This window comes from Protopterus annectens, chromosome 15.part0, assembly GCF_019279795.1.
Source record: "Protopterus annectens isolate FY-2018-M chromosome 15.part0, PAN1.0, whole genome shotgun sequence".
Classification (NCBI taxonomy): domain Eukaryota; kingdom Metazoa; phylum Chordata; order Ceratodontiformes; family Protopteridae; genus Protopterus; species Protopterus annectens.
This window is the reverse complement of record NC_056749.1, coordinates 640,727,775-640,747,441: the sequence shown is the minus strand read 5'-3', so window position 1 is coordinate 640,747,441 and position 19,667 is coordinate 640,727,775. Positions and strand designations below refer to the sequence as shown.

General features: G+C 43.0%; 1 protein-coding gene across 1 annotated transcript in view; it reads left to right on the top strand.

The window, feature by feature from the left end:
- The window catches only part of WDR44 (WD repeat domain 44), a 1,972,396-nt gene that overhangs the window by 857,612 nt on the left and 1,095,117 nt on the right, over window positions 1-19,667 (top strand). The gene's annotated exons all lie outside the window — the stretch shown is intronic.

Below are 19,667 nucleotides of genomic sequence, written 5' to 3'. Positions count from 1 at the left end.
CCCATTTAGAGACTCCAGTCTACTAGATCTCGTGCTTACAATTGTGGGGAGAATGCTGCAAACCCCCCCCCCCCAATGTCTCATCCTCCCTGGTAATTTGTGACCATAAAGCTGTCTCCTTCAAAATGAAAATCAATTCCATAACCCCATTAAAACCAGTAATAGTTAGGAAATGTTCCAAGATAAATTACCTTCTATTAAGTGATGGATTGTCAAAATTCATTGCCCTTCCAAACCCAGAAAACACAGCAGCTTATGCTGAATTGCTCTCTCAAACTTTGTAAACCATGTCAGTGGTTGCATAGAGTCTGATGTACCTACCTGAAGTAAGCCCAGGACTAGCCTTAGAAAAAAACACCCAGGTGGCATCCCAAATTAAACAGGATATACAACAAAATGGAAATAAAATGTCGCAAAATTCAGGAAGGGTAATTCACATAAAGATAAACTCTCTCATCAAAGTAAATAGGCAACTGGAGGGCTAATGAGGTCAAACAAAGCCAACTTTGAGGTTGATAACCTCCCAGGTGAAAGATAACCATAAGGCTTTCTACAGCTGTGTCAGAAACCTCAAGGGTAGCACACAGCAATGTGCTGCACTAGTGGTTAACGGTGCCACATTCACTGAGCCTGGTGATATAGTAAAGCTGTTTGCCCTGGATGCATTTGTTAAAGCTAAAAACATAGCTTCATTGGGTCCTGATACATCCTAGGATGCGTGCTATATAGTCTAAAATATGACTTATCTGGACCCCTGTTGTCGTTACTTTATTATAGTCTTAAAAGAGACTTTATGCCAAGTGAATGGAGGACTGCAATGGTCATCCTTCATAAGGTAGGGCCAGCAGCAGATCCTGGAAACTTCAAACCCATTAGTCTGACTAGTCTTATTCATAAAACCATGGAAAGAATTATTATGGAAATTATCAGCAAGAACATAGCAGACTCCATACACTGGATCCGTCCCCATTTGGCTTTGTCAAAGGAAGGTCATGCTTACTGAATTTGGTGAACCACTTTGAAAAGGTCACTAAGGCAGTGGATGAGGGGAACATGGTGCATACTGCCTACCTATGTCTGGCTAAAGCATTTGATACAATATCCCACTACGGCATTGTCAGCAAACTTATAAAACTAGGTATAAGCCCTTTATAACACACTGGATAGCTAGCTGGCTCACTGATAGGACCCTGGAGGTTAGAATTGGTGAAGTCACCTCTAGAAAGAGGCCGATTACCAGTGGAATTCCCCATGCTCTGTGCTGGGTCTAATCCTCTTAGGCATCTTCTTCTTGGATGTCAAAGGCCTTTGACTGACCAAGTTCTCAGAGGATTGCAAACTGGGAGAAGTCACTGAATCCCCCCAAGATGAGAGCTCCCTTCAGGAAGGTCTAGTATAGAAAAACACCATGCCAAAGCCATGACTTAAAACTCATTACCAAGAGATGCATTATACTACCTTTTCAGAAGTCTACCACCCCAAGTAACTACGTCTTCAATAAAACACCCTTAAAAGTTAATTCACTAGTCAGAGATTTGGGAACACGTGTAGATAGGTTACCTAGCCTTCCACCAGAATGTCTCCAAGGTAGTAAGGAAATCCTTCTATGTTGCTCAACTTATAAGCAAGGGAATGGCATCTAGGTCCAGAGAGATCATCATACCACTGTACTCTACTGTTATTAGACCCATCACAGAGTATAATGCCCCCTTTGGTATGTACTTTACCAGAGACGTACAGCAATTGGAACATCCACAGAAGTTCCTTACAAAAAGAATATAGCGAAATAAACACAATGTCCTATGCTGATTGCCTCAAAGCCATGTTTCTTTACTTAGTATCATACAGACTTCTGAGAGGTCTGAGAGGTGATCTTTGCCTGGCAAACAAGGCATTCCTGGACCCTGTTTTTGATAAATCTGTTGCACATCCACAAAGACAAACAGCATCAGAACTACTAGATTAAAAGACCTAAATTTTGCTTGTAATATAAGTAGAACTTGTTGAAGAAACTGATATGTTTCTCAGAGAATTCCTTTTCTCTGGAACAGACTCCTCAGCCATTTGAAGCAGAGTTCTTCCATATCTTTTTTTAATAAGCATGACTTGGACCAATGGATGGGTAATTGGAAATTGACCCCTGATTTGGCTTCTTTGTCTCTGATGGACAGAAACCATCAGTAAAGTATCACCTATGTAAATCAAATTTGTGAGTCACATTTGAGTTGCACGGGTAGGCTTATGAGGGCCCTAGTGGTTGTTAGTGTAGTATGCACCCATGATCCTATGAGTATTATGCAGGCATTTTGTTCTTGTCCAGAGTAAAGGGTTTCAGGCTGTTAGTGTTAGTTGATATTCCCCTATCATCTGCTTTTAATTGGAGCACGGATATGCAGGTAATCTTATTTAATAATAGTTGGTTAAAACTAACATGTTGGGGAAAGAGAGACCGTTTTAGATTGATACTATTTATGCCACTGGGGGAAGTTGCTGGAATGTTAAAATTATTTTTTGACCCTCAATAGCACATCAGTTATAGTCTCATGTCTCCCCCTCTCCAAAAAAAAAAACTCTTAATGCTAGGAATATAAAGAACATATGGGATGAGTGCTCTTAATTTTGGATGGAATGGATATTGCTATTTTAACTGAAACCTGGCTGAAAGCATACTACAAACATTTAGCAAACTTCATTTTGTGAATTAATGTGAAATTATATCTAATAAAATGGAGAGGAGGTTTTGCTCTAATAAAACCAAATGTAATTTTCTCTTGACAGTTACCTGGACGGATGATGAAAGTACTGAGCAATGCTGTCTCAAGTTCAGTTGTGGACACCTGATTTATGGCAGAGTTCTTACTGTACTGCCTCTCAGCTTGAAGGACATGTTTTTTTTAAATTATTCCCATGTATCCTGGGATAACTATATCTTTAGGCTAATTTGATCTTGGGCTGCTTGATTCCACCCATCGAAAAGACTGCATGCACCTAGTGAGTGTTACCAACAGAAAGGCCAATATCCCTGATGTTAAACTAGTTGTTCTTCATGTTTCACTGTTGCAGGTGGGTTATTCCTACTGGGTGGCCAGAGTAAAGGATTTCCCCTCCTGCGTCGGCTGTTCTGAGACTGTGACTAACGTCAGGTTGTCAGGGATATAAAGGGAGACAGCCGATGCCATTACATCACTATTTCTTGCTGTGGAGCCCGAAGCAGAAGCAGTTTTGCGAGTGCATCGGTCAGCCGTTGCCAGAATGAGGTAAAACGTCTAAATCTAAGTACCATGTTGGGGAACATTTTCTTGCTTTTAACCGATGTCAAGAAAGTCAGTAATTCTCTCAGTTGTGGAAAGCAGATACGACACCAAGACTTCTATTCTCTTTGCGTCACTTGTTTAGGCCCACATCACAACATCCCCAGGTGTCGGTTTTGTGCCCTGTTTAATGCTAGAACCGTAAGATGAGCTGAAAGTGTAGCTAGGCATTTTAGTGAGCCTTTTTCTCAACACGATATGGCGTCTGTCGCTCAACCAGTACTGACTTACCTAGAAATAAGAAAGACAAGGATAAAGATATGACTCTAAAAGTTAGGCCATCTGACGACTCAGGTCAAAAGTCTGGTATTTTTCAAATCAGTGCTACAGCTGAACTCTGTGAAGTGCCTTTGCAGCCCCTGACACTAGCTGAGTAACCATCGCAGGCCTCTTCCGAGACCTGTTCGGAGTCCGAAACGCTGCCGAATCTACCTCCCTCTGCCAGTATGTTGCCTCATTCTCACACAGTTAGAGCCGCTTCGCAGGTACCAGCTTCCGCTGAGACTCAGACTACCGAAGCCCGACTCAGACTGACGACAATGCCGACGGTTAAACTCACTTTATATAAGACTGCCAACCCATCCAGGCCCAAGCCTAAGACTACCCCCAAAAATGTCCCTCCCCAAGGACCCAGCAACCGTCCTACACCTTGCCAGCCTGCTTCTCCATTGCAGCAACTGCTCAGAATGGCAGAAGACTTGATGACTCTTATTTTGGGAAGCCAGCCCCACCCTCTCATCCCAGCCAAAAGAAAAAGGGACACCTCCCCTGAGGCCCTCTCTGACAGCAATCAGAAGAATCTGTCCTTGAGGGGTCAGACATGGAAAACTAGCCCTTTGCAGCATTTGAGGACTCTGATGCAACCCATTCCATCTGCCTCCCCCCACTGAGGATCTTTCTTTTGGGAAACTTTAAATTTCCCTCAGAGAACACTTTCAGTGAGAGGCCAAGGATTACCCACAGTCTAAGAAGAAACTGTGAGAGTTCCTTGACGTGCCCCAGCATAAACCTTTGGCCATTCCACCTATCCTGGATGTAGTGGAGGATGTTTTTCTAGAATCTGCTTTTTCTCCAGATTCTCTCCCTCCAGCACCCAGAAAACCAGACAGATGCTACAGGTTGCAAGACACCCACAAATGTCTTTTCAAAATCCCTACTGCAGACCCTGAAGTGATTGCTCATGGCCCTAAGGGAGCTAGGGGGCAAGCTCATCAAAAAGACCCATCCCAGCTGAGAAAGAAAGCAGAGCTTTAGACAGAATGGGAAAAAAGGTATACACTTCAGCTACTTTAGCTGTAAGAGCCTTAAATTGTCAATTCCATATGTTGAAATTCCAGCAAAATGCCCTCAACCTGATTAAACAGAAGTTATCTTCCATTCCTGACAGTAGTACTACCAGAGAATTAACAGACCTCATACAGTCTAGTTCTCAGGTAGCCAAACACTCCTTGCATTGTGGTTTTAATGCTTTAGAAGCTTCTACCAGGGCTGCAGTCACAGGCTGAGTAATCAGAAGGCATGCCTGGTTAAGGGAGCAGCCTTTGCCTGACCAGGTAAAATCCAAACTGCTAGACGCTCCCTTAGATAAAGACCAGTTGTTTGGACCTAAAGCAGAAAGGTCATTAAGAAAATGGAGGACAAAGCCAAGTCCATACAAACTGTCAAGAACTTCTTACAGGTGCAACCGCCCAGGTTCAGCAGAAACTTCCCCCACTAAACACTGGTCCTTTCCCTCTGAGACAAAACCAGTCCAGAAAAAGGGATACAGGGACAGAACCCCTAGGCATCAGTCCCATACGCAACAAAGACCCAGGCAGTGGTCCACTGCTGCTCCTAGGCAAAGGGAGTCCTAAACTAACTCCCTTCTCCAAGGAATCTCCATGACTCTGTCTCTCCCCTCTGCCCCTCAGATCTCCCAACAGACTAGGAGGAAGACTTTCCCTCTTCCTAGAAAATTGACAGGCAATCACCTCAGATCTATGCTCCTGAAAATGATTACCAGCGGGTACAGATTCTATTTCAAAGAAAAGCCAAAAAGGTCAGGTTGCCCAGATGTCCGTCCCTGCAAATCAGAGGACAGAAGCTATTCGTCAGATCAGAAAGCTTTATGCCCAGGGTGCTGTAGAACTGGTACCAAAGGAACAGACTGGAAAAGGATTTTATTCAAGAATGTTCCTGATTCCCAGAAAAGAGGGCACCCGGGACCCTATCCTAGACCTCCCCACCCTGAATCTGTCCCTCCTGGTTTCAAAAGTCAAGATGCTGACTCTACAAAAACTACTACCCATGCTCCTGCCACAAGCCCTGGCTTGTTACCCTAGACCTGAAGGATGCCTACCTGCATATCCCTATCAGACAGTCCTGCAGGAGTTACCCAGGTTCAGAGCAGGGTTCCAACATTTTCATTTCTCTGCTGTGCCCATTGGCTTATCCACTGCTTGCAGAGTCTTTACCAGTGCCTGGATCCAGTCATTGCTTTTTGTAGACAGAAGGGCATGCACATTTATCCCTATCTCGACGATTGCCTCATATAGGCAGAAACCAAGGAAAAACTCCTGCAGGACCTCTCCTTTGTGCAGACCCTACTAACCTCACTGGGATTCACCTTCAACCTAGAGAAGTCCCATCTACAGCCCACACGAAGAATAACCATCCTGGGCACCCTTCTAGACACCACAGCACACACCCCACAGAAGCAGGCCTTTCTACAGTCTTACTTCACCCAGCTGGCACACAAAACCCACCTCACTGCCAGAAAAATCCTGCAGGCCCTGGGATACATGACCTCCTGCATCCTGCTGTTACCCCTTGCCAGGCTACACATGAGAAAATTGCAGTGGTACCTAAGAAACCTGTGAACACCAACTCCCCCTGATTCCTTGTCTAGGGAATGAGTTCCTATGCTGAGCCAAGGCTTGCACTGTGAACAAGTGCATTCCCTTTGTCCTTGAGCCACACAACCAAACCATAACCACAGACACCTCAGACATTGCCTGGGGAGCTCATAACGGAACACTGCAAACTCAGGCCTTTTGGGAACAGGAGGTTCAGGGTCTCCATATAAATCTGAAAGAAATGCTAGCAATACACAGAGCAATCCTAACCTTTCAAGAACATCTGTCAACAGGAGTCCTTTTAATCAAGGCAGACAACACTACTGTCATGTGGTTCATCAACAAGCAAGGGAGGGTGGGCAGAGCCTAGGTGGCCAACTGAGAGCAGTGAATTTTGAGAGCACCATAAACTAGTATAATAATATAGGAACATTTTTATTATTTTCAAGTTTTAAATGTCAGAAATCCATAGATAACTACATAAATATCAATGTTGGTGGAGATGTACAATAATGTTCCTGTCAAGTAACTTGGAGATATATTGAGTCACTGAATATGAACAATTCAAGGAATTCTCATTCGGGTGCTGATTTGAAAAAAGAACTGCAATTGATGACATCTACCTTACAGGATCTATCTTTGAAGAAGGATGGCTTTAAAAATGACTTAGAAAACCTCAAATTAAATTCTCAAAAACAGACTGATACTCTTAAGGAACTATTACAGCAACACCATACAAAATAACAAATATAGAGACTTCTCTAAATGACATGGAAGGGAGACTCGAGAGGAAGAATTCCAAAAAGAATTTCTGTTTAAACAGAATACATGTTTGCTTAACAAAATATGTGACTTAGAAAACAGGGAAAGGAGAAACAGCATAAGGATATTTGGTCTGCTTGAAAGCACTGAAGGTGAAGACATTTCATTCTTAACCTGGATTTCTGAATTTTTAGACTTGAAAAGAGGGACTTTCATTTGGAATTGAAAGGGTGCATAGAGCACTGAGGAAACCTGCTTCTAACTCAATAAATACTCCACCTAGAGCCACAGTTATAAAATTTCTTTCATTTCTGGACAAGGAACTAATTAAAATCTGCTTGGAGAAAATCACTCTTAAAATACAATCAAAACCTGATAATGTTTGACAATGATTATTCTTCCAGGATAATAGAACAAAGGAAAAAAGTCTGTCCAATAATAAAACGGTTGAACAAAACAACGTTAAAGTACAGCTGGCCTTTCCAGCCAAGATAAAAATATTTTTTGCCAATGAGATGAGAACCTTTAATGACTTAGAATAAGCTACTATATTCGTCAAAAACAACAACATAGTGTCTGTCCCAGAAGAAATGGAATGGATGGCCCCTACTCTTAAAAGAATAAAAGAAACAAATCCTTGGACTGATGCTAGAAAGAAGAAACAAAAAACTGATTCCAAGATAGCTGTCCCAAAAAAAATAACTCTTACAACTACATATCTCAAAGTATCAACTGATATGGTACATAACTTGTCATCTGTTTTTATTTTTTAAAAAAGGAGTGTTTCTTAAACAACTGAGAAACAGTAATGATTTATTCAGAATATTCAGAGTCTCCAATAATTCTTCACAAACAAGGGTAGGTCAAGATGGGTTACTATTTACATTATATATGAGCCCAAACAAAGCAACATATAATACAAACTTAGACGTTTCTATTCCCCTGCTTGAACTCAATGAATACTTATGTTGTTAATTTTTCATTGATTTTACTTAGTTAATTCAACAAGGTACCATTCATCAGAGTTCAGACTCAAATGTAACAAATTAACATGTATAATAGCAGTAACAGTAGAGTGTTTTGAAAAAAAAATACCATCATGGAGACTAATGCCTTCTTCAGTTAAAGTATAATTTAGAAATGTCATGTATATCCTGGTTAAATAATAGTAGCAAGCTCTTAATACAAATGTCCTCATTATTCTGTCTAAACATTGTTAATATCAATTATGGCAGGTATCATAGCTTCGAGTGCTGTTTGATTAAGCCTGACATGGTGTGTGTGGATGCAGCTGTTGTATGTTGCTGTTTTCGTCTCTGGGAAACTGTGGTTTGAGGCTTGTGATTGAAACTTACTGATGCTTGTGTATTAGCAAGAGACATTTGGTGTTTTAGCCCGGATCCAGGGGAAGGGGGTGGATAAAACTGTGATTTGGGATATTTTGGAAGAGAATAGTTTGTTTATAGATCTGCTGAGTGAGAGGTGGGAAGGCTGGAAGAATGTGTTCTCTTGTTGTGGCGGCTTGTTGGGAGGCTTTTGTTTTTTTTTTTTTTTTTTTATCTGTTTGCTGTCCGTTTTTTTTTTCCTGGCTGCTGCCTTGCTGAAAGGGAGGGAATTTAGGCTTGAAGTTGCAGTGAAGTGAAGCTTTTCTTCAGGTGCATCACAAGCCTCTGGTATGCAGTACACAGATACACTAACAGAAACAGATGCTCCCAGGTTGTTATGGTAACAGAGACAGAGTGATGATAATGTTTAAAGGCTCTGAGGAGCTTCCGAGATGATTCTTGGCAATGAAGTTTTGGATTTAAAAAAAAAAAAAAAAATATATATATATATATATATATATATATATATATATATATATATATATATATATATATATATATATATATATATATGTATTCAATAGACCATCTCAACGTACTGAAATGTTGAATGTCAGTACATCGAGACCGAATAGTGGAAAGTGCAGTTACGTGAAACTGCACTATGCCAAATGTGAGTCCACAAATATCGAATCCGCTATCATGGTGTCGCGTTCGTGACGTGTGTTGCGGTTTGTGGTTTTTATCTGGGGTTTCAGGTAAGTGGTATGTGTGTGAGGGTATTGGGTAGGGATTTTAATGTGTGTGTGTGTGTGTGTGTGTGTGTGTGTGGTGTTTTTGGTGTGTTTCTATGTTTGGTGCGACCTTGGAGTTAGAATATATAAGTAGGGGGGTGTGGTGGGTTGCAGGGGGGCTTTCCCCCCTGCTTATAGGTAGGTTAGGTGTGTTTGTGTGTATTATGTTTGTGTGTGTGTGTGTGTGTGTGTGTGTGTGTGTGTGTGTGTGTGTGTGTGTGTGTGTGAATGATCGTGATTGTGCTATTCATGATTTTGGGTTTTTGGGTATGTGGGTTTTCCCCTATTCAGTCTCGAAATACTGAAATCCGACATTTCAGTATTTCGAGATTGTATAGTGAATCTATATATATATATATATATATATATGTAGTTATTCTGGTCCAAACACATTAAGGACTTGCATAAGAGTGGAAGTCTGAGTTATTGTGAAAGACTAAGAGCACTTGGTCTTGTGCAGTACCCTTTACAATGGTCTGGGAGGTGAGCTTGCTCGGACGTGTTGGGCATATGAGGATAGCTGATTCTAGGGGTGTTTGGGGTTGCCTGGAAGTGCTAGAGAGTCATCAGATTTCCTTTGTGGAAATATCTGTGGGACTGGAAGGTGTGTTGACTGGTTCACTGGCAGTGGCCACTGCATGGAACAGGGTTGTAAAATGGACCAGGGCAAATATCGGTTTGGATATTTTAAGAACAGCCTGGAAACACACCACATGAACTAGTGAATGGTATTCTGGCAAAACTGGATAGGCATTGTTGCCAGTGCTTGAAGTACTGATATGCCTGTATATAAGGATGGAAATATACTTGTAACAAATAAATTAGAAGGGTCTCATAATTTAAAGTCTATGGACTCCATAAACATGCTTGGAAGGAGTTAATAATAAGAGTAAGCATTACAGCTTGTGGTCTCTCAAATAACTAAGCAACAGCTAAAAAAAAAAAAAAAACAATAGTTATGTAATGTATGATTTTAGTAAATCTAGACATAAAATATATAATCGTAATATAAGATTAAGCAATCTGCTGAATTTAGATATTAAAGACAGGTTTTAATAACATGGGCTTGTGTATACTACTACTGTCTTAACTTGTCATAAATGACATACACTACATTGAACATCAAGGAGAAGCATGATGATTTTCTCATATAAGTAAATGTGCATAACAAGTCATATAATTGCTTTAACTTGAATTGTGATATTGTAACCCATCTTGACTATACATTATACTTTAGCTGTTGCCAAGGTAACTAATGATCTGAAGTAGGAGAATTAATTTGTCAGCAACCTGTGGGTATGGATCCGATATCGGATCCGAACCGGCATGGTTTATCCAGCTATGGATCCGAGCTCCTAGCTCCTCCCCTCACCCATAATGCCCTGCTCTCCCCTACATGACCTCAGATCTAGTTTGCCGCATTCATGGTGACAGCTGGATTTTGAGCTCCTGTCAGCTAAGTGGTTTTTTGGTCTTTTCTATAGTAATTTTCTGTCAGAAAATTATAGATTTGTGTGAAAGTTGTAGGCTTTCCCTCCTTTAAAATAGTTTTTTGGTTAATTTGATAATTTTTTAGTATCCCTCCCCTCGCTGGTACGTAGCTGTGTGCTTGTGGTTTCTTTGGGGCCCTCTGTGTGAGTGGTTATTTTCTTTTTTAGTTAATTTACTATAACTATCTTCAGTTAAAAAAAAAAAAAAACATGTCTGAGGCCCCAAAGGCGATATTTTCAAAATGCTCCGAGTGTGGCCATAAGCTATCCCCTGCTGATGGCCACACTCGGTGCGTTCGATGCCTTGGGGTTGAACACCTCATTTCTGGGTGTTCAATCTGTGCAGGGTTCAACCCCAGGGCATTGAAGGAGCGGAGGTCGAAGCTGGTCTTGGCAGGCCTTTTGCCCCCGGACTCGGCTTCGGCCTCCGCCCCGTTGGTAGTTACCGCTCCGGCGGATCCTGCCGTGCCTGCTCCCCCTTCTCCTCCCGGGATTCAAACTCCCTCTATGGGTTCGGAGGAGAGGGAAGCCAAGAAGAAGGACCAGAGGGAGAAGCACCACAAGCGGCGGGCCGAGACCTCCGTCTCGGCCCCGCCGGCTAAGCGGGCTTCTCCGGCCTCTCTGACTGCTGGATCTCCTCCTCCTCGGCTCCGGTCCCCTTCTTTTTCACCGGGGCCTGAGGAGGAGGAGACCCGATCTCCTTTGAGGCTATCGAGGCAGTACTCAAGGCCTACCTCGGTAGCCTCTTCGAGATTGACCTATAGTCTCTCTGACGCTGATCTGGACCGGATGATGCGAAGGTTCATCCAGGCCCAGATGCAGATGGGAGTGCTCCTGCCTCCCTCGGCGGAGCTCAACCCCTTTTTTCAAGCCCATAGCTCCTTCTCTGACCCGATACCCGGGCTCTGAGCGCTTGGAGCCGGGCAGCTTAGGAGCCAGGGGTGGGTCGGCGCCGACAGTACTAGGTACTTCGCATCCGACCCTGCCCTCGAGTGTGTTGGATCCGACCTCTCGGAGCCTTGGTCCGAGCTTCGGATCCGAGGGACTCCGTGTGCCTTCGGCGCTGTCCTTGTCAGAGCGCACTGGTCCCTCGGATCCGAGGGGCTCGGCGCCGGCTCCGATCCACTCTTCGGATCCGAGGGGGAGCCGACTGTCGGATCCTTTGGTCAAAGCCGGCTCTTCTTCGGCTTTTGATGTAGTGGAGAGGGCTCTGTTGAGGGCATCCGGACCCCCGGCCCTTGCTTCGGCTCCGTCCCGCACTCCATCTGCTCTGGGTCAGGCTTCTGTCACCCGGCCACTGGGACAGCCTGCTTCACTGCCCCAAGCAGTTCCTTTGGAGCTAGACACAGCTTGCGAGGGCTCCTCGGATAGCCCCCCCCCCCCCGAGGAAGCACCTCGCAAGCACACGTGTAAGAGGAGGAACATAGACTCCCCCGAGTCTTTGAAGACACGGACTTGGAGGAAGGGGAAGGCTTCCCAAGATCACCCCCTGAGGATGTCTCCTTTGGAGACATCATGGAAATGCTTCGTATAAGAGGTGGGTGGTCTGCCCCAAAGTCTTCCTCGGACGAGTCCTTGTTCTTGGAGGCATTTGAAGCGGGCCCATCTACCTCTTGGGTGTCCCCTCCTGCCGACCCCCTGGTGGACCTCATTACCACCAGGGAGTGGAAGGAACCGGACACCGTGGAGCCAATCCCCAAGAGGCCGGACGGGATTCTCAGCCCCCCTGCTGACCATGCCCATTGGAGTAAGGGACCCCCGGTAGATGCCATGTTGACGGCAGCAGCCACCAAGAGGGAACTTCCTCAAGAGAGTCCCTCAGTCCGTCCTCCGAGCAAGGAGTCTCGGATGATGGACTGCTTGGGGAAGCGTATGTTTAGTTCAGCGACCTTCTCAGTGAGGGCGCTCAACTACCTGGCACATGTCATTAGGATGCAGTGCGATCTTATCAAAGAATACTCTGCATCCCCCCCAGAGTCCATGTCGGAGGAGGACAAACTTTTGCACTCCACCCGTATGGCCACTCTCAGTTCCGTGACCAATACCTCTATGCGGTTGCTTTCCCATGCTACAGAGGGAGCCGCTAGAGCTGCAGGAGTGGACCTGGTCACGAGACGCCAGGCCTGGCTCCGCCATTGCGATTTCACGGAGCCCTTCAAGGCGTCATTCGCGAACGCCCCTTTTGATGGTTCTGCCCTTTTTGGCAAGACGGTTCGTGACACCTTGGTCCAGAGCGAGGAGGACGGGAAGACGCGGTCTGCCGTCGGAGTCCGCTTCTCGGTGCCCCAGAGGTCCTACTCTAGGAACCAAAAGGGCCAGAAGAAGATGTGGTTCCGGAAGTCGCAGCAATCCCAACCCGCTCCGGACAACCAGTCCTTCCGTGGCAGAGGAGGACAGGGTGGACGCCGCCCTAGAGGCAGAGGGGGGCTCCCAGGAATTTCGGGTCCAGAGAACCTTTCTCTGAACGGCTCGTGCAGCAACCCTGAGGGGTTGCCCGACTGCTCCACTCTGGAGGCAGTCGGGGGATGTTTTTCGGAGCACCTAGCGGCATGGGAGTCCATAACATCAGACCGCTGGGTCCTCCAGATTATATCCAGAGGATACAAAATCCCTTTTCTTCACGTCCCAAAACTAAAATCCCTCCCCGACATTCCACCCGATCAGAGGGAGGCAGCCTCAGCAGAAATTGGCTATCTGCTGAGGAAAAGAGCCATCCAGCCCGTCCCCCCAGACCAGCTCGGATCAGGGTTGTACTCCAGGTTCTTTTCAGTGCCAAAAAAGACGGGGGACCTAAGACCCATTCTGGACCTGTCCCTATTAAACCTGGCAGTTCCCAAGGAGAAGTTCCGATTGGTCACTTTACAATCCATCCTCCCCCTTCTGGGAGAAAAAAACTGGATGTGCTCCATAGACCTCAAGGATGCGTACTACCACATACTAATGGACAGACAATCCAGGAGGTTTCTTCGCTTCCGGCTGGGAACCAGTCACTACCAGTTCAGGGTCCTTCCCTTTGGTCTCACCACAGCCCCCAGGGTGTTCACTAAGTATTAGCAGTGGTTGCGGCCCACCTGAGGCTTCAGGGGGTGCAGGTCTTTCCGTACCTGGACGACTGGCTTCTCACCGCCCCAACAAGGCATCTACTTTCCTTGGCAAGAGATTCCTTTCTTCGCCTAGCTCCCCAGCTAGGCATCGCGATAACCTGGCCCCCACTCAGTTAATAGAATTCATAGGAGCCAGATTAGACACGAGGAACTTAAGGGCATTTCTCATAACCGACAGAATTCGGAATCTGCGACTCCAGGTGCGGGCCATCCTCCACTCAAATTCGGTTCCAGCGGAATTAGTCCTGAGGGCACTAGGCTCCATGGCGGCAGCGATTTCTCTTCTTCCACTTGCTCGTTTGAACATGAGGGTGCTTCAGTGGACACTTCACACTTCAAGTACAATGGTCATATCTTTAACTCCCCCTACATCATCCCATTGCAATCAGCAAGGCTTGCAAGCGGTCTGTCTTGTGGTGGCTCCATTCCCCGGATCTCCAAGGAGGCTGCCCCTTTTGTACATCTCCCCCTCTGGCCACAGTGACCACGGATGCCTCCCGCCTCGGGTGGGGGGGGCACTTTGCGGGCCGGATGGTCCAAGGCACGTGGAACGACTCCGAGACCTCTCTGCATATCAATGTTCTGGAGATGAGAGCGGTGCTCTTGGCGTTGCAAGCACTCCAAGCCTTTCTTCCCCTGGGAACAATTGCGATTCAATCAGACAACATGTTGGTGGTCTGGTACATCAACAGACAGGGGGGAACCAGGTCTTACCTCTTATGTCGAGAAGCCATGAGAGTGTGGGAATGGGCGATCGCCTCCAACCGCTTTCTCATCGCAACGCATATTCCGGGTCGGTCCACCATCCTGGCGGGCAAACTCAGTCGCACCATTCTCTCCCCGTACGAGTGGTCTCTCAATGCTCAAGTAGCGAAACGGATCTTCGCACAATGGGGGACTCCTTGTTGCGATCTCTTTGCTTCTCCCTTAAACACCAAGTGCGACAGTTTTTTCGCTCTAATCCCACCTCCAGGGGATTTCCCCAGAGACGATCTGGTGCATGCTTGACCTCCCGGACTTCTTTATGCATACCCCCCTCTGCCTCTGATGCTCCAGGTACTCCAGAAAGCCTCCCGGTTGGGGAGCAGGATGATCCTCATAGCCCCATTCTGGCCTCGACAGATCTGGTTCCCTTACCTGAGGTCTCATTCAGTGAATCCACCTTGGATTCTAGGTCCCATTCCGGATCTGATTTCACACCCGTCAAACCTACCAATCCCAAACCTGGACAACTTGAAGCTGACTGCTTGGCTGCTCCAGTTCCACTCCTAATCAGGACTCCTGGTATCTCGTCCCCAGTTAAGGCCATTCTGGTAGCGGCTCAAAACCTTCTACCAGAAAAGTTTACCGCAGTAAATGGAAGCGCTTCTCCATTTGGGCGGAGCGGCAAGGTCTGGATCCTTTCACGGTTCCTCTACCTTTGGTTCTAGACTTCCTTACTACTCTTTTTAATGATGGCGCCAGTAGTTCCACGGTTAAAGTTCAGCTGGCGGCCATTTCTCACTACCATATTGGCCATGACTCTGGGCCTCTCATGTCTGCCAAGTTATGTAAAATCTTCCTAAAAGGTACCTTTCTACTTAGACCCCCTGTCAAGGAGACGGTTCCACCTTGGGATCTTTCTTTAGTTCTTCAGGCCGTGACCGCTCCCCCCTTCGAACCTGCGGCTACAGTAGATCTGAAATTCTTGTCTCTTAAGACTGCATTCTTGGTAGCCATTACTTCAGCTAGGAGCGTTTCTGAACTTCAAGCTCTGTCCATGAAACCACCTTACTTGGTCTTCCATCCGGACCGGGTGTACCTCAGGACTAATCCCTCTTTTCTTTCTAAGGTAGCCGAAGCGAATATTAATCAGTCCATCAACCTCCCTGTTTTCTTCCCTAAGTATCAGAACAAGGGTGAATACAAGCTGCATTCCTTGGATGTTCATAGGCAGCTTCGTTTTTATCTCAACAGGACAGCTGGTCATAGGCAATCCGACCGATTGTTCATTTCATTTGCCAAATTTAATCTGGGGAAACCAATTTCCAAAGTCTCCTTGTCACGATGGTTTTCACAGTGTATCCTTTTAGCTTATCAAGCTTCTGGGAGGTCCGCACCGGAAGGAGTCCATGCTCATTCCACTTGGTCTGTTTCTACCTCAGCGGCCTTTAGAGCTCGGATTCCTCTGGATGATATTTGTTCAGCAGCCACTTGCGCTTCATCTCATACCTTTATTTCTCATTACAAGCTGGATATCACATCTAGAGGTAGAGCATCCTTTGGCTCCGCAGTGCTCCGGAATATCCTTCCATGATTGCAGCCCAAGACTCAGCTAGCTGGGGACTCTGTCCCACAGGTTGCTAACAAATGAAATCTCTTACTTCAGATTTAGAAGTTATGTACTTACCATAACGTTCCATCTGAGTAGGTGGATTCATTTGTCTGCAACCAACCCGCCCTCCTATCCCCCTGGCCTTGTCAGTTTTCTGCATAGAACGTGTTGCCCTTTGTTTAGGGTATTTGGTACAGGGCAAACTCGATCTGAGGTCATGTAGGGGAGAGCAGGGCATTATGGGTGAGGGGAGGATCTAGGAGCTCGGATCCATAGCTGGATAAACCATGCCGGTTCGGATCCGATATCGGATCCATACCCACAGGTTGCAAACAAATGAATCCACCTACTCAGATGGAATGCTATGGTAAGTACTTCTAATTTTATACATGACATCAAACTGACAAAGTTGTTCAAGGGAACTTGAAGCCTAAACTAGGAAAGTCACAAAATGTAACAATCACAATAGTATTAAATTGACAATATTCATTCAGTTTAACCTTTGCTGATTATACAAAATAGAATGTTGCCATTTAAATCTAAATCTTTCAGTATATGCCATAAAATGGCAATTTATAAATATGGAATGGGAATTTGTGATCATTAATCACAATAAGTGAAATTTATGTTTTTAACCTATACTTTTTCTCATTTTATAATAAGAAATGACAGATATGAAAATCCTTGTGTGTAGGAAATGGGGGGGGGGATGCACTGATAATTAAAATGCACTAACTTTCATCAATGTTCACATAAAAAAATTGATGCTTTAAGTAAGTTAGCAACAAACAAAGTGATTACTTAAATGCTGGCAAACAATGAAATATAACTTCTGATATAGCCAGTAAAATACATTGTATTATAAACATTAAGTATAAATATTATTACCATCCATTTATTTTAAGTTTTGAAAGACTTCATCAGTTAGGGTGAATATGTAAAATAACTGTGTGCTATAATCTTTTACTGAGGTTTTATATGTGATACATCCTACTTTACTATAAGTGAATTGCTTGTCATCTATCTTTCATGTTAATATTAATTGCTTATACAATGAGTAGACATATTGCATTAGAATTCTGTGTAATATACAACAGTACTATATTTATTCAAAATAACATAAATATTGCTTATTCCTATTACAGATATTTTCTGTATGATTCAATTTATGGAGCTCAGATTTTCTGGATTGTCAAGGTATTAGTGATAATCTGATGGATTTAGGTTTATCCATCAGATTAGGAATGATTTTCATTCTATGGCTAGTGCAGCTCTTAGTTTTGTTAACATTTATAATTTAAATTTATTTCACAAAAGCATTTTTAGTATGCCTGACCAAAACATTACTTTATTGGTAAACACTCAAAGTATAAAACTGATCATTTCCTTTAAAAGCTCAAACATATACTTTATAGTTATCAGAGGAAAATATTTAATTGTCTCAATAAAACAAAAAATACATATTCTAAATAACCTAAGATGGATTTAACTTTATTATCAGTGGCTTAAACAATATACTGAAATATTTAAAACTGAACAAAGCACAGATTGTCTTCCTTCAATAAACTTATTTCAAAACAAATGACAATTGCAAATGGAATCCTAAAGAGTATATGATATTGGCGCAATCCACTTATAAGACAAAAGGGGTAACAATTTTATGGAAAACAAATGTGATTAACCCAGAAGTCATTTATAAGTATGAAGATAAAGAAGGGCTTATGGCGTTAGTAATAGTTAAATATAGTAACAGAATATAGACCCTAGCCAATCTATACTAGTTCCCAGGCATTGGAACAGGAACTGTTAAACACTTGGATTCCTTTTCCAATAATTATAAAGGCAAATTAATTTGAGGAGGAGATTTTAACTGTATATTTGATATTTCTGAAACTACAGATAAGACTGCTGCGTACATCTGCTGTATTAAAAGCTTTAAACAAATAATGGGTAGAGTCGTCTCATATTGTAGATACTTTCAAATTTAAAGATGGTAAATCTTTGTTGTTTTCCCATCAAGATCACAGATTCGGTACCCAAACTTGAATAGATAAAATACTTGCTGCCCATGACTTACACTCTAAAATCATTCATTTCTCAATCACTCCCTGCCCCTTTTCAGACCACAATTCTTTGATACTAAAACTTCAAAATGGGTACAAACCATTAACCTTTAACTCTGGAATTCCAGCATATATAACTAAAATTAGAGTTCAAACCCTGGTTATTATCTGAATTACAGTTCTTTGATATTAATTACACCACAGAGATAAATAAAATAATGATATGGGACTCATTAAAAGCTTACATATATGGTAAAACCCTAACTTGGTATAAACAAAAAAAAATCAGAGAATGGGATTTTGAATTATTAGATCTACAATCCAAACTTTTGTCAGTAAAAGCTGAAAAACATCAAAATCATTTGGAGATCAAAAAGAAAGTAGTTGTTGTTGGTCTTTCGGCTTTTCCCGGTTAGCGGTCACCACAGCGGAACTCTGGTCCGGTAATGATTGGCAGTAGATAGATGTTTTACAGGTGCCGAGGTGCCAGCCCGACACCCAACCTTCAACGAAGGCACGCCCATTCACGCACGTCTTTCAAGCGCTACTCGACCGCGGGGAGGATATGCAGACTCCACACATAAATACAACAGAATTCTAACACATAAAACTAGTTAAGCTGTAGAAAAACTAAACATTAATACCTTTGCCACTTCTCCCAAATATCTGCATAATTTATCCACAAGAATCAAAATACAATCAAAAGCTAATAATATTAAAAGTATCTTCCATGAAAAGAAAGGGAAATATGTCTCTGATATAGGTGACATTCTTGATGCCTATCAAAATGACTATATGGAACATTTTCAGAAAGAAAATATACATATCGATCAATTGAATCTAGATGAAAAATGTTCTAATATAAAAAAAAATCAGAAAAATTAAAACTAGTTCTGCAAGCACCCATATCTTTCAAAGAAATTACAGATACAATAAAAGAGGGTAAAAATAATAAAGCTCCAGGTATAGATGGCATAATTATGGAAATATATAAACTTTTTCCTTCAAACATACTATCCTTCTTCCATAAAACTTTATTAGAAATTCAGTCACAAGCTTTAATACCACCCTCTTGGAGATATCCCTTAATCACACCAATCCTAAAGGAAAACAAATCCCCAAACCTCTGTACCTCATATAGACCTATATTATTATTAAATAATGACTATAAGATATTTATGATTATATTAACTAACAGAATGAAAATACCACCATCTAAAACAATAAATAATGATCAAGCTGGATTTATATGTCATAGACACACACATGACGATATTAAAAGGATAATTTCTCTTATAGATTATGTTAATAAAGAAAATAAAGAAACACTCATAATTTACTTGGCTATAGAGAAAGACTTTTATTCCCTTAATTGGGACTATTTATTCAAAATCGTAATGCTGTTTGAATTTCCTGCATCCTTTGTTCATCTCCTAAAGAATATATATACAAATAATTTAACGTATGTCAAGTAAGGTCTTTTTACCTCTGAATCTATACATATAACAAAAAACACTAAACAAAGATGTCCCATGTCACCGATTCTATTTGCTCTGGCTACTGAAATATTGGCAGATTCAATCCATAACAATATAAAAATCAAAGGAATAGATATTTATGAACAATACAATTCTAAAGTAATGCTATTTGTTGATGACATATTACTAACA